This window comes from Lepidochelys kempii, chromosome 4 (genome assembly GCF_965140265.1).
Source record: "Lepidochelys kempii isolate rLepKem1 chromosome 4, rLepKem1.hap2, whole genome shotgun sequence".
In the NCBI taxonomy this organism is placed as follows: Eukaryota; Metazoa; Chordata; order Testudines; family Cheloniidae; genus Lepidochelys; species Lepidochelys kempii.
Genome location: NC_133259.1, coordinates 52,436,878 through 52,458,973, shown reverse-complemented (window position 1 = coordinate 52,458,973; position 22,096 = coordinate 52,436,878). Strand labels below are relative to the sequence as shown.

The 22,096-nt window shown below is 41.5% G+C and overlaps 1 protein-coding gene across 2 annotated transcripts in view; it reads left to right on the top strand.

The window, feature by feature from the left end:
* The window catches only part of INPP4B (inositol polyphosphate-4-phosphatase type II B), a 486,205-nt gene that overhangs the window by 117,565 nt on the left and 346,544 nt on the right, over nt 1-22,096 (top strand). For both annotated transcript variants that reach the window (XM_073341213.1, XM_073341212.1), the window contains exons 5-6: nt 891-958; nt 18,870-18,921. The gene's annotated coding sequence lies outside the window, so the exon portion shown is untranslated. The remainder of the gene's footprint in view (nt 1-890; nt 959-18,869; nt 18,922-22,096) is intronic.

Genomic DNA, 22,096 nt, shown 5'->3' with positions numbered 1-22,096 from the left:
TGGGGATGTCTCAAGCAAGTTTGTGAAAAACTTGGATTTTTTTCCCCTGGGGAGTGTGGAGAGACACTCAACCCAATTGAGTTCAGTCCATTATTTTATTTTGTGGTTGTGCGTTTTTTGTTCGTGGATTTTTTTTCTTCATTCTCTGAAATTATCACTCAAGTATTTGCATGAACAGAACATATATTTGAAAAGGAGGGTCCTCAGTGAATTCCCTGCCCTGCTTCTTCCTAGAATAGACAGTGTATTAAGAATGGAGAGGGAGCATGGCTAGAACTTTAAAGAGTCCATGCTATGCTTTAGAGAAGAGTCCATCCACTAGATGGAGAAATAGCTGATCTGTGAAGGGGCAGGGGGCGATTTAGAACTGGCAAGCAGTACCCTCGTGCCCTGCAGAGCCAAGCATGGCTGAGATTCTGGGCCAAATAAATGTTTGTGGTTCATTTAATATAACTTTTGTGTCTGTGTGTTCACGTTTTGTCACTGTTTTTTAATCAGCAAAAAACGGGGGGAGGAGGGTTCCTGGATGGGGAAAATCACAACAATCCTTGTTCCAAGTAATTGTTCCCAACCTGGGAAAAAGAGCTGTTTTTCCTCTAGACTGCTTTATTACAATAGAGAATTGTGAATTGCACAGGTTTTGTTCCAGAAGTAATCAATTCCTTGCAGAGAGTCTGCATGGATATTTCAATTTGAAAGAAAAGTACCCTTTTGTACACAATGCTTTGTTTTTCCCTCTCCCTTTTATCTGGAGGTTTAAAAGAACAAGCCCAGAAAAAAAGGAGTTTTGATCACTCTGTTTTTTGCCTTTGAGATTTTGCTGTATTTATTGTAGCTGTAAGTGGTGAAACTATTCTGACTGGTAACGTATCCTTGTCTTTTGGTCATAGGTTGTATCATTTCCCTAAATATCTGATGGCCTTGAGGTGAGAAGGGATCCAGTCCTGCTCTTGTTGAGGTAATTGGCAAAGCTCCAGGATCAGGCCAAAAGGGTTTTTAAACCAGTCTCTGGTGGCATCCCAAGAAATGGTGGTGGGGCAGTTTGATATAGGAGTTTAGGGGAATTAAATAACTATACCTAAATGGGGTTTTAATACTTGTTCTGAATCCTGTCTACTGGGCCTTGAGTTTAGGATTAAATTTTTCAAGCCTCTCATAACATACAACAGCTTTAAAATTACAAAGTAGCATGTGGAGATGCCTTTCTAAAAGAAAATCTACACACTGTAGAGAATCCAAAGTTACTCCTTCCTGGTGTTTGGCTTTATTAGCAAGGAAATAATAAGATGATAAAGTTCCTCTCAAATCTTCTCCCGAGTCTTGGCTTCTCCTATGGTTCATACCTCAGGATTACTCAGCCTCCACTCTATTTCCTTCCCTAGTTGTGTGGAATAACAAGTTACTTGCCTTTGAGAGTTGGTAGTCTTACTTAATTCTTTTCCATCAGGATCCATATCTGCTATTAGGATGGGCTGTGTCCAGGTAAACATAGTCAGGTTTTTACAGATTTGTGAGAGCTAGATGTAGACTGCCCCCCCCCCCCCCGACATAGTGCTTGTTCTTCTGAAGCAGTAATGAGAGGTCAGTGTAGCCTAAATATGATGTTACTTGGGAGGAGAGTTTCCTTAATGCTTAATTTTTTTGTGTTAGGTTTTTATTGATAATTGTGGTCTCAATTTTCAAACTTAGGTGACTAAATACATATTCAGCTGCCTGATGATAGGTACACAAGTGCTGAATTAGGCCTGCTTGTGGCTAAATCAGCTCCTAAGGTCCTAAACTCAGATTTAGGCACTGAACTGTAGGCACCCTCCTTTGAAATTGTCTGTATTTTATAATGTGGTTTTCTGCAACACATAAAATTGTGATGAATGCTATAAATCAAAATAAATGGAATAGCAAGACACTTAATTTTTTTTTTACAAAGAATCTTTCTTCAAAAACTTGAGCCAAAAAGTTAACCACAGCACTTCATAATAATCTGTATATTACAGGGTGCAACATATTACTCCCAACATCTAAAGCAGAGAATTGCAGTTTGGTAAACCATTTCATTTGCTATACAAGAGATCTCAAATACAGACTGATAGCTAGTCATTGGTTTGGAGACCTTTCAATCATTAAACACCATCCAAACCCAAGTTTAGACTGTTCTAAACAAGATACCAGATTTACCCTAGATAACCATGGGATAATACCAACTTGATGACAGGGTTTGTTGTATGTAGGATGGTTGTTAGGACAACCTTGGTTAAATACATTTCCTGTTCCATTTTGGGAGAGCTACAAAACTAGTTTGAATCCCTGAGCATGGGCTTCTTATGTATGGGACATTTTGCTGATAGTGCTATCTTGCTGCTGTAGCTCATATTATTAATGTCTTACTTCTGTAACCAGCGAGAAAGTGTTGGTTTTTTAAATCTAGCACACTGTTTAGACTCCATGTACCTGAAGTATAAGTGTATATTTGGGACAGTTATTTTCTAGAAATCCATGTTTTAGAATTTGCCGTGTAACAGTATGTTCAATAGGGAGTAGATTGTGGCCCAGCTGCCATGGTGGCTCCTCCTGGGTAGCAGTGCAGAAAGAGAAGCAGGCTTCATAGAACTGCCACCTAACAGGTGGCTGGGAGGGGATATGGAATATAGATAGCCATAGCTCAGCCCCTCAATGTGCCCAGAAGCAGAGCCGCATTTCCTTTTTCAGGGAACATACGCTGCACTGCATTATAATTGGTGCAGTTTATGCCCCCTCAAAGAAGGGAGGAAACCATGAGGGAGACTGACTCGTTCACTCACAATTTCTCATCCCAAGGTGCTTCATAGGCAGCACAACAATGCACTGCCTATTTCATTGGGCCGATGACGGCCCAGCATAGTCCTAGATTAGTGGAAGTATTTATGGTTGTTGGGACATTTACTGTAACGGGAAATTAAAACGAAATGATGTAGTGAGAGAGAGTCAGGACTAACCAAGACAACACACACTGAAAATAGAGTGAGTGTGTGGTTTATATGTAGGTGGGCACCCTGTGCTTCATTCTGTTGTTCTAATGATCTAGTTCCATTACATTTACTTATTAAGTTATAATTTTTATTAATCTTTAAATTTATTAGAATAAAACATTTCACTGTAATCCTGTCTGTGATAAATGATGGGGAAAGTGAGTACCAGTTTAGTTTTCATATAACAAGTAGTAATGGTCCCTCGCTCTCCTGTGGGGAGGGAGGCCGCTCAGTCCGGTCCTGTCTGGCTGGGACCAGAGTATGCAGGACCCTCAGGAACCCATAATAGGGCTGGATGACCAATAGTCACCATCGGGCTTTAGCCTGGGTTTGGGTGGCTCAAGCTGCCAACCCTTAAACAGAGTCTATAACGGAGTTGGGGGCCTGGGCTTGAGGAGGCTCAGGCAGCCAGCAAACACACAGTCTATAAGGGAACTGGTAAGGGAGGCGGCTCCTTCAGGACTAGAGCTTCCCTGTGCAGGATTGGGAGTCAGCCACCCCGGGGTGGGGTGGCAGGGGGATGCGGATCAACCCTACTCCACTGTGTCCCAGCCCAGGGCCCTGGCAGGGGCAGGATTGGCTGCTCCTGCGTTAGTGGGGATCCAGCTGCAACACGCCGACTGAGCCACACCTGGCTCTGCAGCTGGCTGCCCCGGGTCACTTCCTGCCTCTCCGGGGTTCGGTACCTGTGGCCTCCAGGCCTCTTCCGGTTCCTTGGGGTACATGGTGGCAGGCACTCTGGGCCAGTCCTTGTTGGCGTCTGGGGATCGGGAACAGCCAGGCGTAGGTTCCCCTCTGGGATGTGGCAGAACCAGCAGAGCGTCCTTCTTCTCCTCAGGCTCTCTCCTGGCTCTGCTGCAGGGACTGCCTTTTATACTTCTGGCCATGCCTCGGTACTTCCAGTGAGGGAGGTGGAGCGATCTAGGCTCCGCCCTCCAAGAGGAGTGTAATGGTCCCTCGCTCTCCCAGTTGGAGGGAGGCCACTTGGCCTCACTATGCAAGTGATTTATCCAAAAAATCGTGATTTGCTTTATTTTTTTGGTATCTCCTATACGAATAAAAACAATTCGAATGAGGGGAAAAGTTCTAAAAGCAACTGTGAAACTGCAGGTTTTAAATAAACATGACTTCATTTGTAAAGGATTTTACAATTTCTAAATTATGCACAATTGTAAAACAATGACTTTTTCCCATGTTAAATGCTAACTGTTGTTTCGATCTCTAAAGAAGCATGTGCTGCACACAGCCAGCTCTATCAGAATTCATGATTACCTGAAGCATGTGATTGAGTGGTGTGATTGGATTCCACTTGTAATAACCAACAGGGGTGTTGGAAAATTCCAGGACAATTGTCTCAAATTGTACCTGTTTTCACGATTTTCTGTTCTAAGACAGCTGTTAGGGTCGGATTTCTCATCAGGTAATTAAGTACAAGATTAAATCATTAGAAACAATGGAAGAGTTACAAAAGGGATTACTCTCTCTCCTATTTCTCTGTAACCTCTAGTTCACAGTGAAATGTTATATGGCAACCTTGTTGATTCAAAAAACACCATCAGTCAATAACCTATTAATTTGACAGTAACTCTGGAAGTCTGCTTGCCTGTCCCCAATTTCCATCAGGCCTAAAGAGAAATAAGACTTAAGTTTCAGAGTAGCAGCCGTGTTAGACTGTATCCGCAAAAAGAAAAGGAGTACTTGCGGCACCTTAGAGACTAACAAATTTATTTGAGCATAAGCTTTCGTGGGCTACAGCTCACTTCATCGGATGCATGCATCCGATGTAGACTTAAGTGCTATTGTTGAGTATGAATGAATACCTGAATGCCCTTTGAAAAACAATATATACTGTAGTGATAAGTATTTCTGAAACTTTTTTAAAATATTCCTGTTGTATTTCAAATTCTTTTTCAGCATGTAATATACTATCCACAGATATTCAAAAATATATTTTATTCCCTTTAACTGTACCATTTTAATCTTTAAATGAAGAAAAAGTCAGTATTGTTTCAATTATGTTTATTTAGGTTTTAAAATTGAAATGCTTGTGACACTGCAAATTTTTCAATATTTCTTACAGCCATTTATTGAGGCTTTATGTTGGATACTCTTGACCATTACATGGATGATTAAAATCAAATGACCAGGGAATGAGTTATGTGAATTAAGCATTTCTATAATGAGGTAATTTAATTATTTGTTGGTTAAATGTGATGGGATAGGCCAGCTGGTTGGTAGCTAATTTAAACCATCATTAATGAAAGGTCCTAAACATATTATATTGTGTTTACTTGCCAGACATAATTATATAATTTTTTCATGTATGCATGGAAGTGTTCCTCTGGAATAAAAGGTAATTTTTCTCGAAAAGCAAATTATGAAGGGGAACTATAGTAAGTGTATTGGTTCAATTGTTTGTTTGTTTGTTTTTTTTATAATGGGCTGCATGGCATATTCTTATACAAATACATCGGGGATGGATCCTTAATGGCTTCAAAATAAAAATAGAACATATTAAAAATTAATGCTTTGGTGCACTGTTTTAAAAGACAGGAGGATTGATGCTGTGAAGGAGTTCACTCGTGTGGAAAAGGTATTGTATGATCTCACAATTTTATATATATCAAAATGGTTATAACTTGGATTGATTGCCCAGATTCTTCCCTACTGTGTTATGATGGCAAATTTGTCAAAGTCCAATGTGCATACAGCCCTGATGAAGCACCACTGATTAACTGCTTGTCTTGTGGTCCGTTGATGAAATGGAAAGCTCACACTCAATGCAACCAGTACTCTTAAAAATACCTTTTTATAATTGAGTCTTTTGGAACAGATTGAAACCATATGGTTTAGTGGGATTTGCAATCCATAAGATAGGCTTGGATTGGCATTGAGCATCATAAGTGGTGAGGCTGTGGTACAATTATGTATATCTGAAGTGTCCATGTCTTTAAGTGACCACATAGTCAATGAGAGTATAAACATTTTGATACCAATGTATAATTTACTGTTCACCAATCCTTGAAAATCATCCGGCAGGTCACTTTCAGAAAGATGTGTTCTATTTGTCACCAGTGCTAAAAAGTATGTACAAGGTTTGTGGACAAAACACAGCACATTAGAGAATGTTGGGGCAGGGGGGAATGGAGAGATGAAGAGGGGATCTGTGCTCCATCCCCTGTAGGGACAGGAATGCAACTCCTGCTGGCACACACTAGCCCACCCAGCAGCCTGGGTAAACCTGATTCTGGTTCAGCTCTTGCTATCTCTGCATTTTAACTTGCGAACTAAGAGATGGTAGGTGAATATGTCCAAAGTTACAGTATAAGATATTGTCTCTATTCTTTAAATTGTCTTAATCCTTTATATGCCAAAACAGGATATTTTGTGCTGATGATGTTTAACCTTTGCACATACTGCTGACTTGTGCTGTATTGCTTGAGTGGAAATATGGGGGTGCACGAAGTCGCACTATTCATAAGGCTTTCTGGAAGGTTCAAACCAAGCTACTCTGCAGGCAGATACATCCCAGAGCTGAACTGATAAAAGAATCACAATTACTGGTAAATTACTGTTCTTTCTTAAAACTCTAGCTGATATACAAAACTATAACAATTTGTACCAATGAATCAGGTCATAGCATTCCTAATTGATTATGGAAATGGTGCAGCCCAAAGAGAAATTTGTTGACAGATTTTGGACAGCACAGATGGTAATTATGGTGTAGGCAACTTACAGGGCCGGCTCTAGACCAAATGGCACCACAGGCGAGGAGCGTCTTTGGTGCTCCCCACCGTCCATTTGTTAAATTTTTCCCCACACACAATCTGGTTTCTCTCAGACCTGATTTTTTATTGCATTTGTAGCCCATTTCATGACTTTGATGCATGATTTGCATGCATGATTTATCCCTGTCATATAAGAAGATACAATTTGCACACTAGCATCTGTAAATCTTTATTTATTCATGCCATACATAAAAAAAAATTTTCCTCAAAACTTACAATAACTTTTTAATTTTGAGAATAACTCAAATGGACTAACATTAAGAAATTCAACTGTGCACCAGCATTGGATGGACCAGTATTAAATAGTGTTACAGTAGGTGACAGCCTTAGAATGTTAACCCCAGTCCTTAGTTCAAAAGATCACTTTTCTCGCCTTTGCCCTCATGCACGGTGTTAGGTAGATCCAAAGACTGGCCAGTATTAGTGAGAGCAAAAGTCTATGTTCAGCAGTCTTAGAAAGTAATCGAACATTACGAGTTAAGCATTGCAAAAGTAGTAAAAGTATTTCTTTTATATTGTTGCATAGATGGGATTCAATAGATATCTCTGGTATCTCATTAAATATGTCCTTTAGTAGTCACTGCTTACACTCTTCAAGTCTTAAAACACAAGTACATTTTCACAATTGCACAATAAAACAAGGTTCTTCACAATATTGAAGATGGGCTCCCACTTCATTTCATACTTATATCTCACTGACTCGCTAGTGATGCCCTCCCATTATATACCCATGAGGGCATGGCTGACAACATTCTAGGAGGTTCAAGAAAAATGTAGTTCTCAAAGTCCATGAGATTCTAAAAAAGAAGCAGAACATTCTAGGAGGTTAGTGAAAAATGAATCCACATATAGAATACTTCAAACATTCTATTTTCCCTTTTGTTGCTAACAACAAAAACAGCACCCCAAGCCCAGCGCCCATCCCAAGCCCATCCCCTCAGGCGGTCACCTGGGTCGCCTGCCCCTAAATCTGGCCCTGGCACTTATATCAATGGAAACCGAACCTCAGATTTCATTGTCTCAGTAGGCAGCAGTTGGCATTGAGAGAGTGGGAGCTAACATTGGAGCATCCTGACCTTTTAATTCTGAAATTGAATGTATCAGGACTGGATATTTTTTTGTCTGCAGCACAACCAAGGTCAAAAGGTCCTAACATTTTTCTTCAGACTTTGGCAACTATATTCCCTGATAAGAGATGTTTTCACTCATCTAGGCCTAGAAGTATATGCCTTCCTTTCATTACTGCTATTTGCCTGAGTGGCACAAAAAAATTCACAAGGATATACGCCCTGGTGATTTTAGAACTAGTGCGAGCTTGTTGGCCAGAACTATCTTATCTGTTGGAAATATCAGCCAGTTCTTTGTTAATTTTTAAGAAAAACCTCTTGCAGTAGACCACCTTATGCAAGTGGTCATACTAACCTTGGAGATGGAAAGCTGGAGGCTAATTTATGGCTGCTCAGAATTTTGTATTGATGCTCAGCTTAAATTGAAAATAATCTATTTCTAAAGCATATCAATTCAGGCAGCCTTTTTTATTTTGGCTATACACATAGGGCATGATTTTCATTTACACTAAGGCCCTGTACATTAAATTATTCCCACTTAAGGCCCATTTACACTGGCAAAGCACAGGCAAATCAGCCCTTAGAACCTTAAGACAGTGATTGGTTTCAATATTCTTAAAACTTTATTGCAAAAATTTTGAGTTTGATGGCTGCATTAGATAATTTACATTGGTTGGAAAGGTATTGCCAGATTTCTTAATGAAGTTTTCTACTTAAAACTGAAGCAAGTAGCCAAAGGGAATCTGAATTATGTAAGTCTTATCAGAACCGCTCTTTGAACTTCTGGAGGAGGTATCACTTAGTTCTCATCCATTAAAGTAGTATTTAAAATGCAGCAGCATTGACATGAAGAATCAAGAGGTCTGTTAGCTTAAGAACTGATATTGTAGTTTTCCCCTGACAATCTGATCATATATACAGGCTACAGGCAAAGATATTACGGAAAAGATTAATTTGATTTTTCATTGGCACCACTTTATTGTAATTCCCTCTTTTTGCCTCAATCTATGACACCTGAAGGAAATTAATGTTTTATTTTGGTGTTAGAACAGAGTTAGATTTCAGCAGCTCAGGTGAACCGGCATAATTAGGCATTGATGTTCATTATTTCCAAGTGGGTAAAATTAGACATTAGGGTGACTTATGAGAAGGAAAGGAAGGCTCTATCAGATAGTATTTATGCATATTTTGCAAGGTCTGGTCGTCATTGTGGTCAGAGAGAAACCAGATTGTGTGTGGGGAAATGTAAAGCTACCGCATAGATTCCATTTAATTCCTCCTGCGGGCTATAGTGTCTTCCTCAGAGTTTTGTTTGTTTGTTTTTCCCCCACAATGCTTCTCTTATCTCTTGCTTGAGTGAAGTTCACCCTGTGGAGTCCAACTCTAGGCCTATGTACCACTTAAGTCCTATTTAGAGGCTTAGAGTAGCTTATTCCAGCAGGTTTTTCTAATTTATCCTAGGTGCAAAGTAGCCATTATGTAGAGTGGGGCAGTTTATAAGGAATGGGTAATTTTAAAATAATCTTTTTAACATCCACAAGTCTAGAAGACCCTAACAGCTTTGTAATTTTCTTTCTTTCCTTGTCCCTCTAATACATGGTTCAAGTAGGTGCTGACTGGCTCCCCATGCAGTACCATCAGTCTGATAAGACTTCAAAGAGTTTAAGTTATTGCAGAATTTAGTCTATTGTGTCAAATTCATTCTTGGCATAGTTTCAGTGGAGTTACACAAGAGATGAATTTGGTCCATAATTCTGTTCTATAAATATATATTTAGGGGCTAATAGTCTGTGTTGGTGGGTCCAGTCCATCACTTAGAAAGTGTGGTAGACTTCTGGAACATGCTGTAGTATTTTGCAGGATTTTACAAGGACCACTTTATTGCAGGCATTGATTTTATATTCCCCTTTCTGAAGCATAAATCCACATGGTAACTTTTTTTAAGCTCTAAAAGATTTATTTTATTTGAAAAATAGATCCAATAGGCAATGTCTATTGCCAGTATTTCCATAGGCATAAAATATAAAGCCTCAAATAAGATGTGTATTCCATTCTCAAGAGGAATTAGTCTAAACTGAGGATTTAGAGTAAATCCTTGCAGCAGCTTTGGAAACGTTCAAAGCTTTGTTCCTTGAGTGCCTGTTTGAGTTCAGACACTTTTTGAAACAAACAAAGGGGCAGATTATCTATTCTGTTCAGCTCAGTGGAGTCATGCTATAGTCCAACTCATGGAATGGAGAATCAGGCCCAAAGCTTTGAAAGTTTCTTGAGTGTCTGGGAGTACTCAAGGCAGCCATTTTGGACTCACGCATTTTAGGCTTGTTTCTCTCTATCAGCTTTTAAATACTTAACCGAGTTGTTTGAATCTAGGAAAAAGTTCTTAATTTTAAGAAAAATGTGGAAGGGCCCTAGTTGGTGGCAGCAATCTATGTATACACTGTATGTATTTATAGTTTTCTGCTCTTATAAGTGACTTTTTAAAATGTACAGTTAGTATAATGCTGGCTCTGCGGAAGTGCTAATATGTGGAAGGGGTGCTGAGATGTCAGAAATTCTAAGATTGGATATACAAATAATAATAAAGACATACTGACTGGAATAATCCTCTATTTCTAGTAGTACTAATGGTAATATTCTTGCATAAATTCTCTGCAACAAGAGATAATAATCCAGATCTTGAATCTTTTATCTTTTTATTTTCCAGTTATTAGTTCCTCGTAGTGTCTGGGTGCTTCTGTCTGTCTTTTTCTTCTGTGTCTATGTGTTGTGTGTCATGAATGCTTCAGAACAAATATTTTATTCTGTATTTGATTATAAATGCTAAGTGGTAAATCTGAATGTCTGATAGTTTGCAGTATAGGAAAAAAAAGCTTTCATCTTAATGGTCTGTATTTTTCCAATTATGATTTCACTGGAAAAAACAGATCTGCAGACACAGAAATAAATATTAAATGATACTGTGATTAAATTTGTTAGTCTCTAAGGTGCCACAAGTACGCCTTTTCTTTTTGCGAATACAGACTAACACGGCTGCTACTCTGAAACCTGTGATTAAATTGGAAGACTGTTTGTTTTTTCTTTAAAGGGCTAGGATTGAGCAAATAGTAAACTGAGTTACCTTTTACCTCTAGACAGATAGTTATGTTAGGTCAAATTGAAATAAATTAAAGAACACTGTGGGTTCCCCCAACCCCCATCTGGAATTCACCCAGATAAAGTGTGTAATTTTTGTAACATGACTTAAGTGATTTCTTTTTTTTAAATCAGCACATTCAGTAGCTAATTTCTTCTCTTTTTTGTATGAAGTTTAGGCATCCTCTGATACATTAGCCAAAGCAAATGCCTCAAATATACAATAGAGCATAATCTGTATTTTTCACATATCACTGCGACCCAGATTCTGCAGATAGATAAAATATTGCATATGTCATATGGCCCATTTCATCTGGTATTTCAAAAATGAAGATCTAATAATTTAACATATTAAAGGTTTGAGAAAGGTTAGGATTTCTTCTGATTTCCAAGTTTGAATAATTGTATAATTATCATACTAATTTGTGCCTTCTGTCCATTAAATGTGTTCATGTCATTCAATGGATTATCATCTACAATTTAGTTAATGGATTTCCTATTCATTTCAATCCTGTTTGATTCCCAAGCAGTACAAAATTTGTGTTTTGAAATAATTGCAATCAAATAATAGCACCTTCAGCAGTTTATAAATATAATCTGAAGTATCTAAGCAGTGTCTTTATTTTCTCCTACCCATTTTAATATTTTGTAACAATAGCATCACTCTACGTCTGTACTTCTGTGATTTTGACATTACAGCAAATGTCTAATATTCCATATTCTCTTGATTGATTACTCTATTTGGAGAGAGAGAAAAATACAATATATACTGTCCAAAAATTACTTGGCCCTCTTTCTGCCTGTGATGAGATGCATGTACTCTATCCCCAGCAATTGAAGGGCAGGATAAATAAGCTTACTTAAGGGTATGTCTACACTAGCAGAGTTTTTTCATCGAGAGCTTCGTTGCTGATAAAAAAAAAAAGCGCTTAAAGAAAACCGCTGTTGTGTGTTCACATTATCTTTCATTGGCGGCATAGTGTGTTCACACTTGTGGCACTCTCATTGCCAATGAGAGCAGTACACTGTGGGTACCTATCACACAGTGCAGCTCTCACCCTTCTGCCGCTAGGTCTTGTGGGAAGGGCCTGGGATCATGGCGCATCATGGGTCTGGGCTCAATGCCCTGTGATGCACTGCTTTCGGTCCCAGCATTCCATGTGCTTCCGTCTTCAGTTTGCGGCATTTTTCAGCTTTCCTTCTTTTCTGCTTTCCCTGCCATATCTATCTGCAGGAATGGATCCTGCACTGCTCTCCACTGCTCTGCTTGCTCTCAGTAGCACATAGCGAGTTGCAGTGGAGTTATTCTTGAAGTTACAAAGGCAACGGCAGTCACAGTTGCCTGACGTGGTGTCCGACATGGAAAGCAGTAACATTAGATTGCTTTTGGCATTCATGGAGGAGCTGAACACAGTGGAATGTCACTTTTGGGCTTGGGAAACTAGCATAGAGTTTGGGATCACATTGTTATGCAAGTCTGAGATGTTGAGCAGTAGCTGCAGAACTTTCAGATGCGGAAAGCCACCTTCTTGGAACTGTGTGCTGAGCTTGCCCCAGCCCTGCGGTGCAGGACACCTGAATGAGAGCTACTTTCTTGGTGGAGAAGTGTGTGACAGTTGCAGTGTGGAAACTGATGACTCCAGATTGGTACCCGTCAGTCACAATCAAGTTTGGAGTGGGGAAGTAGACCGTTGGGTCTGCATTAATGCAAGTGTGCAAGGCCATTAATCATATCCTGCTGAAAAGACTGTGACTCTTGGCAACGTGCATGATGTTGTGGATGGCTTTGCAGAAATGGGTTTCCCAAACTGTGGAGGGGCAATAGATGGCATGCATATTCCAATTCTTATATATTCCTGTCAAGGTTCCTCCCCCACTCTGAACTCTAGGGTACAGATGTGGGGACCTGCATGAAAAACCTCCTAAGCTTATCTTTACCAGCTTAGGTCAAAACTTCCCCAAGGTACAAAATATTCCACCCATTGTCCTTGGACTGGCCGCTACCACCACCAAAATAATACTGGTTACTGGGGAAGAGCTGTTTGGACGTGTCTTCCCCCCAAAATACTTCTCAAAACCTTGCACCCCACTTCCTGGACAAGGTTTGGTAAAAAGCCTCACCAATTTGCCTAGGTGACTACAGACCCAGACCCTTGGATCTTCAGAACAATGAACAATCCTCCCAACACTTGCACCCCCCCTTTCCTGGGAAATGTTGGATAAAAAGCCTCACCAATTTGCATAGGTGACCACAGACCCAAACCCTTGGATCTGAGAACAAGGAAAAAGCATTCAGTTTCTTACAAGAAGACTTTTAATAAAAATAGAAGTAAATAGAAATAAAGAAATCCCCCCTGTAAAATCAGGATGGTAGATATCTTACAGGGTAATTAGATTCAAAAACATAGAGAACCCCTCTAGGCAAAACCTTAAGTTACAAAAAAGATACACAGACAGAAATAGTTATTCTATTCAGCACAATTCTTTTCTCAGCCATTTAAAGAAATCATAATCTAACACATACCTAGCTAGATTACTTACTAAATGTTCTAAGACTCCATTCCTGGTCTATCCCCGACAAAGACAGACTACAGACAGACACACATACCCTTTGTTTCTCTCCCTCCTCCCAGCTTTTGAAAGTATCTTGTCTCCTCATTGGTCATTTTGGTCAGGTGCCAGCGAGGTTACCTTTAGCTTCTTAACCCTTTACAGGTGAGAGGAGCTTTCCCCTGGCCAGGAGGGATTTCAAAGGGGTTTACCCTTCCCTTTATATTTATGACAATTCCAATATCCAACCTTGCAACCAAGTACATCAATCGGAAGGAGTACTTCTCTGTGGTTTTGCAGGTGCTTTTGGATCACGGGGGCATTTCACTGACATTTACATGGGGTGGCCTGAAAAAGTGCATGAGACACACATCTTTAGGAACACTGGCCTGTACAGAAAGCTGCAAGCAGGAACTTTCTTTCCAGACCAGAAGATTGCGACAGGGGGAGTCGAAATGCCCAGAGTGATCCTGGGAGACCCAGTGTACTCCTTAATGCCATGGCTCATGAAGCCGTACACAGGAAACCTAGATAGCCGTAAGGAGCGGTTCAACAACATGTTGAGTAGGTGCAGAATGTGCGTTTGGCCGATTAAAGGCGTGCTGGGGGTGCCTATATGGCAGATTTGACCCGAATGAGGAAAATATACCCATGGTTATAGCCGCGTGTTGTATGCTGTATAATATTTGTGAAGGGAAGGGCAAATGGTTTACTTAGGGGTGGACTGCTGAGGCATAATGCCTGACTGCTGATTTTGAGCAGCCAGATAGCAGGGCTATTAGAGGGGTGCAACCTGGGACAATAAGAATCAGGGATGCCTTGAGGCAACACTTCGAAGATGAAAACCGGTAATGTTTGTTGCTATGATTGGGACTGCTATGGTTAATTACATTTGGTAGGCTAGGAAGCAGTTGTGATTGTTAAGTCCTAGGATTCAATATAAGGCACTAATTACAGTGCCTGTTGATTTGCAGGTGCCATGAGGCATCAGACCTTGCATGTAAACAAATAGAGTGCTTATAATTAAAAAAAGATTGCTTTTATTAACAAATAAACCACAACACCACACAGAGACAGACAGACCAACACTATTGGTGGGGGGGAAGATATGAGGGGCTGTTTTTCATAGCTGAGTATAGGCCCTGCTTTCATTTGAAAAGCTGTCTGCGGGATTGGAGTGTAGAGGAAAGTGTGAAGTGCCAGAAGGCAGAAAGGAATGCACAGGGGGAGTTTGGCGAGTGCATGGGAAAGAGTTCACAATGCTGTGAAGAGGAGGGCGGGCACGCATCTACTCAGTCTGGAGTGTTACGAGAGTCTGGAGCATCTGAAGAAGTGGGGTTTTTACCCATGAAAACTTATGCTGAAATAAATCTGTTAGTCTTTAAGGCGCCACCGGACTCCTGGTTGTTTTTGTGGATACAGACTAATACGGATACCCCCTGATACATGAGAGTCCTGGACCATGTTGGTTTGAAGCTTCAGAACTTTAATCATCCTCTCTGTGGCATCCCTGTTGTAAGAATCCTTCTCTTATCTTTCCTGCTTTTCTCTTTCCCTCCACTTCTTGCGTTCAGAGTTTTCTACCTCTGACTGCTGCAGCACCACATAGAACATATCTTCCTTGGTTCATCTCGGCCGTTTTCTTACCTTGCGCAGATGCTCAGCTGCTGTTGGAGTGTTGATTCTCAAGGTGAAGTCTGGAGAGGCATTATTCATAATAAACAGAAATGCTATTGTCAACTACACACACAGCATTGAAACAGTAACATTAATACACTGCTGGTCACATACCTATCACTTTCTTGGTGGAAAGAGGTGTTATACTGCTCAGGAGACAGGGGTATCCAACCGTGTCTGGCTCCTGCATAAGGTTCCCCATCTCAAGAGGTAGTCACAATGTGATCGTCAATAATAAACCCTTTTTTTTTTAATATAAAACTTGCCTTTAAAGCACAAGGGCAAAATTTTGGTTCCAGTGGGCCAGATCTATTTCTTGGTGTATTGTTGTTTTTTCCTGGCAGCAAACCCTAACCCAGGGCCCCTCAGGCAGAAAATGTATATGAAAGGGTAGGGTGCACAGCTGCTTTAATCTCCCCTCTACAGTAAAGGGTATGGGGGTCAGGAAAGGAGAAGGCTGTGGGGAAGCCATTGGAGTAAACAAAATTAAAATGAGCAGGACTTGCTCAGGGGGTGTGGCCTCGTGGCTGAACTAGTTCAGTTACGTCTACTCAGGCTCTGCTGGTATGTTTTCCTGTGGAACCGCAGCTATAACTTGAAGCTTCAGCTTAAAGCCACACTTCCTCAGTAGCATGAACTCACTGGTAAAGAAAATATGGTGGTGGTAGTAACACTGTCTGTAGTCCCTTGTACTTAAAATCCTCTTGGATGCAGAGGGTCTTGCTGTCCCAGAGAATGATAATTTACTTGCACTGTGGTCATGTCACTGAATAGTGCTTAATGCTTACAATGGATTTGCACAGATGCAATTGAGAGAAGAATCCAAGATGAGATTCTGACCCCTGTGTGTGTGTGTGCGCACATTTTTTTGTTTAAAATGAGAGAGATGTTACTCCCTGGAAGAATAATAAAGTTTAAATCATACCTCTATGTCTGCATCTAGGTTTTTCACGTTCAATATGAACTTGGGTTTTTTTCACCTTCCTCTACAGTGTGGGGCATAGGTCACTTGCTGGTTTGAACTAGAGTAAATTTTTACTCCTGGGGGAATTCTGTACCACTGTGCATGTGCAGAATTTATGTCCCCCTGCAGATTTCTTTGTTTCCCCACAGAAAAATGACTTTCTGACAGGGAAGCCAAAAGAGTGGTCATGTGACCCTCCCCAGCACTACGTTTCGGCTTCCGAGGGCAGCCAGCAGAGAGGTGAATCACTGTGGGGCAGGAGGCAGGACTGGGGAAGACCCAGCTGGTGGCTCCTACCCTGTGCCGGGCTCAGCTGCTAGACACAATTGGGCTAGGGAGGACAGGACTTCCTTTTCCCCTGCATGGCATCTGGGGCCAGGTCAGTCTCACCCTCCAGATTTCTCCTCCAGCTGCAGGAAGCTCTTCAAACTCCGCCCCACCACCCCACTTCCTGCACCCATTGTTCCTCAGCTTCAGGGGGAGGGATCCTTGTACAGAGAACTGCTCCCCCATCTGCCCAACCCCCGTCGATCCAGACCCTCTCAAACCCAGACCCTCCCACTGAGCCTCACCCACTGCACTCAGACCCCCGTGATGAGCCCCACTCCCCTTGCACCTGAACCACCCCGATAAGCCACCCAGATTCCCACCCCGCCAAGTCCCAACCAGTTGCACCTGGATCTCCACATCCCTGAGCCCCACTCCCATAACATCTGGACCCTCACACTGAGGCCTCCACACCCAGACCCCCCCCCCCCATTGAGCTCTGTCCTCTGCACACCCAGACCTCCACACACGGAGGCCCAACCACCTTCACCCCCCTGCAGAGTCCCGTTATTGTTTCACCCAGAACCCCTAACAAGCCACTGTGCATCCAGATCCCCCCTGCACCTGTATTGCCCCACACAGAACCCTCTCAACCCACACCTGGATCGCCCACATTAAGCCTCTCCACACTTGGATCCTGCCTTGCTGAGCCTGCCTGCCCACACAGAGGGGCAGGGCCCTGGGATGTTTCTGGGGCAGGCTGGGTCCTTGCACTGTGTCAGGGTTGGGTGCAGCCTCACCGCTGAGTCCGTGTCCTGGGGTGGGGAGCTGCACAGTGATCTCCCACCTCTGTGCAGCCAGTGGCCTGTGCTCCTCAATACTATGCTGGAACCTCCACATTTATTTGACAAATAAAATTTGCAGAATTTTAAAATATTGTGCGCAGAATTTATTTATTTTTTGGGGCAGAATGCCCTCAGGAGTAGTACCTGGTGGATTCTCTGTAACTGAAAGTCTTTACATCAAGATTTGAGGACTTCAGTAACTCAGCCAGAGGCTGGGGTCTATTACAGGAGTCTGTGGGTAAGTTCTGTGGCCTGTGATGTGCAGGAGATGAGACAAGATGATCATGATGGTCTTTTCTGATTTTAAGGTCTGAGTCTATAATTTATTATAGCCCATATAAAAATATGCAAGGGCAGGAGAAATAAATTACAAAACTCTGATTGAGGAAATACATTGGTTTGCATATATTTTAAGTCTAACCTACTTCTTCTATAACACCATTCATCTGTAGATCTCAAAGCCTTTTACCAAGGAGGTAAGTATATTATCCATATTTACAGTTGGGGTAATAGAGGCACAGGTAGGTGAAGTGACATGCAAAGGTGTCACAGCAGGCAAGTGGCAGAGCCGGGAGTAGAGCTCAGGTCTCCTGTGTCCTATTCTTTGGCGATGTCAGCCTTACACTTGTTCTCCTAAACGCTGATTAGGTTGGCATTTATAAGATTGGCCGTTTTTTAGAGTAAAAAGTCTGAGATATTTCACACTGATCAGTAAAATGGTTGGTTATTCAATTCACCTACTGTGTATGTGTAGCTAAGTGGCTTAAATAATTAAGCTTATTTTATAAACACAGAAGTTATGTATCTGGAGTATGTTTTTTCTGTCCAAGTCAAGATGGAGAAAAAGGTACAGCATATGTATTGTCACTTGTATAAGATGATGTATCCTTAGAATATGACTTAGAATGGATTTTCTAAGTTAGTGGTTGGGTAAAAGGTAAGTGTTACTATACAATCTGTAATTATATTGTTGGATTTAGCCTTTCATCAGAGCAGCTGGCCCAGACTGAAAAGTCTGTCTAGATACTATCCATTATGGGACTAGATACTACTATTTTAACTCCCAGAATGTTGTTTGCCTTACCACTTCTCCAAGATGAGGATAGATACTGTGTCACTCTGTGAATCAATTCATTTGTTGATCCTGAGTGTAAACAGCTTCCGGAATCTTCCCCAGCACCCATAATAACAATAATATGTAGCTCTTACATTGCACTTTTTCATTTGAAAGTGGTTTACAAAGATGGATAAGTATCCTTATCCCAATTTTTACAGATGGAGTTTATTGAGGTTGTGACTTGCTCAGGGGTTATACATGACATCAGTCACAGAGCTGAGTATAGAATCTTATTTCTAGTACTGGGTTCTGTCTACTGTACCAGGCTGCTACACAAACGACAGAAGAGCTAGGTTCAGAACTGCATTTGATGGCATGGAAAATTGTATTGTTGGCTAATGAACAATTTGGTTGGCCTGTTGATTTCTTACTAATTTTTATTATGTTTCTTTTTCTTATTTTGTTAGTTAATTATATATCTCTTGATCATTTTAACCAGTTATGTCTCTTTACACAGGAAACCAGATTACATCTTTTTGTCTCAAGGAGGGAGTTCTTAAATTAATACAGTAAGTGGAACTGGCTAAACTTCCATGAAAGACTGAATTTGTTAAGTGGAGCATGACCTATTATTGCATGTCTGTCTGGAAGGTGTGTTTTGGCAGCTGATTTGGTTCCATGATTAAATTGTGAAACTTTGAATTACAGCATTTGACAATAATGTCCTTTACCTAATTTCCATGACCAATTCAGAAACGTTCAGCTGCCTGAGGGACAGAAATCAGATTAGTTGACTCCATATTTTTTGCAAAGGAATATAGGAAATATTTTTGAGAAGCCTCTGGATTTATACCAGATAAAAAGTCTTTCTGAGTAGTTAAGCAGAATATTGATCTCTTTTTATAAATGTGTTATGTTTTCCTATTGCTCCGCCTCCTTCACTTGTCTCACTTCCTCTGACTGAAAAAAAAGTTGACAGACAAGATATGCTTAATATTGGCTGAGGTCATGTAGAAACAGGGAAATGTTTATTGGCTCCATAGGCTGTTATGAATATAGTTCGTAAAGTCCAATTTATAAACCTAAGCTACCTACATTCAGAGAGAAAAGCAGTGTTTTAGTTTGTCTCATGGAACTTGTACTATTGAATACATGTTTGTACACTTTGAATTTTAGGGGCTAATCTTGTGCCCTGGAGAGACCCACAGAGCTAGGTGGAAGATGTCTTCTCCTCAGCACTCTCTGGCCACAGATCTTGCCTGAGGACTGTGGTAGCTCTTGCATTTTCCATAGGCTTCATCTGAATTCGGAGTCAGGGGACTATCCAGTAGATTCACTTAGTGGCCTTACTCCTTCTCTTTGCTGGATTGGCATTTGAGGAGTTTGCATTCTTTGCCTAAATTCCTGAGATTATACTCCCCAAACCTGTGCAGTGACATAGTGTGGTTATGCTGCAACCATAGCCTTCTGTACCCTCATGGAGAAGAAGCATTCACAGGTTCTGGAAATGCATTCCAGTTTATGGAGAGAGTGGATTTAGTTGTTTTGTAAAGAAGATTTGATGTGGCTGGAAACTGAATAAAAGCTTAATCTTATTAAGCCTTAAGATATGTTTAACAGGAGACATTGTTTCTCAAATTACTGCTCTCAACTAATAAACTTACTAGAGTTGTACATGAAAAGTGTCACTTTTTGTGAATCTGTCCTAATAATAATAAGGCTCAAATGTGCATTGCCTGATGGCCCATTTACACTGCTCTTCTGGTCCAAAAGGCACCATAAGGCCTGAGCTTAAGCCCTTTGTACCATTGGATTCACGGTAGTTTACAAGCGGAGGGTTAAAAAAATTAGTCCAATACACGAAAAAAAATTTCCTTTAAACCATCCTAAACCAGTGTTCAGTATTTTTCTGTAACGCACTACACAGACTATCTCTATACCACACAACGCCATCACCCATTTCAAATATATTGAGTAATATCAGGCAGTTGAGTAGACATGTTAAGAAACTATAGTGAATTGATAGATTAGAATCATTGCAGTGTGCAGTAACTTGAAGATACTGTATTTATTTTGTTGTTCTCCTTTACCCATTCAAATTTTCTGGTATAGTCCCTTTCTGCCAGAGATGGTAGAGAGAGATGTAGTCTAATCTGCCAGTAGGATTTTGAGTCTATCTACCATGTTAGGGTTCTGCCTCCAGCTCAGCTACAGTAGTGAAGTTGTCACTAGACTGAGGACCCTGAGGGGCACATAAGACAGTCTGTGTGTTCTCTGACTAGTAAGGTTATACCTTTTATTAGCAAAACAACAAACATTGTAATATAGCAGAGGAGATAGAGCCAGTGTAGAATGCCCAGCCCTTGTATTACTCACGTCATCCCTTGCAGGGAGCCCGAAGTAGGTAAGATGATTCCTAACTGTCTAAGGGTATTGCTCTGTGAAGGCCCAGTGGAAATCTTTCTGTTGACTTCAGTGGGAGCTGGAGTGGGCCCTGAGTCCTCAGTTCATTCTGACTCCAGCAGGTGGGACACTTACCAACGTGCTTCTCAAATTCCAGATTTTCCCGGTGCCTTGGGTTTTTGGCTGTTTTTAAAGGCAGCTTCCAAATTTCTGCATAGATTCTGTATTTAATGGTTTTTCTGCAGTGTCTATATCCAGCCTGTTGAAAGATCTATCACTTAGTATTCAGCTCCTCAGATTGGCCAAAGTCACTGACCAGTGTTGCTCCCATTCCCTTTCCCCCGAAGTAGTGCTGCAGGCACTTCTTCTAGGCAGCAGCAGCAGCATTGTTGAAAGTTACAGAGCAGGGAGAAATGCAGAGGGAGGAGAAGAGCTCAATATAAGGGAGTGGAGCATAAGCAATCAGGCCTAGTGGTTACTGCTGGGCTGGTACCAGGGAGTCAAGGGCCACGAGGTGGTGGTCGATGAGCAGGGTTCAGAGGAGGTGTGAGAGCTGACATCTATGGGCAAGAGTCAGGGTCAGAGTCAGGCCGAGCTTGGAGATTGAAGATCAGAAAGCAAGACCAGGTCTGGACCCATAGCAAAACGGAAGTCTGCGTGGTTAAAATCGTAGAATATCAGGGTTGGAAGGGACCTCAGGAGGTCATCTAGTCCAACCCCCTGCTCAGAGCAGGACCAATCCCCAACTAAATCATCCCAGCCAGGGCTTTGTCAAGCCTGACCTTAAAAATATCTAAGGAAGGAGATTCCCTAGGTAATGCATTTCAGTGTTTCACCACCCTCCTAGTGAAATAGTGTTTCCTAATATCCAACCTAGACCTCCCGCACTGCAACTTGAGACCATTACTCCTTGTTCTGTCATCAGCTACCACTGAGAACAGTCTAGATCCATCCTCTTTGGAACCCCCTTTCAGGTAGTTGAACAACTTCCCGGGCACCCTCCGAGGTTAAATAGTAACCCTGGGCCAATCAGGGGGCTGCAAGATACTATCGCTCTGGCCCTTTTGGGCTGTACTTCTTGTGGTGCCTAATCTCCACAGTGCTCCATCGATGTGGCACTGGACGGCCTCCTGGTGGCAACGTGGGAACGTCAGCTGTGCCGGGTTCTAGTCCCAAGGATCCTTGCACCCAGCAACAGTGGAAACAGAAAGCCTTGCACAGAGTTCCTTCAAGGCTGAGATGTGAGTCTGGCTGGAAGAAGTAAGGAGGCCTTAAGAAGTCTAAAGGAGCCTGTCTATTTGGGGAATGCCTTGAGGGGCATGGTTGGCTGGGAAAAAGGTA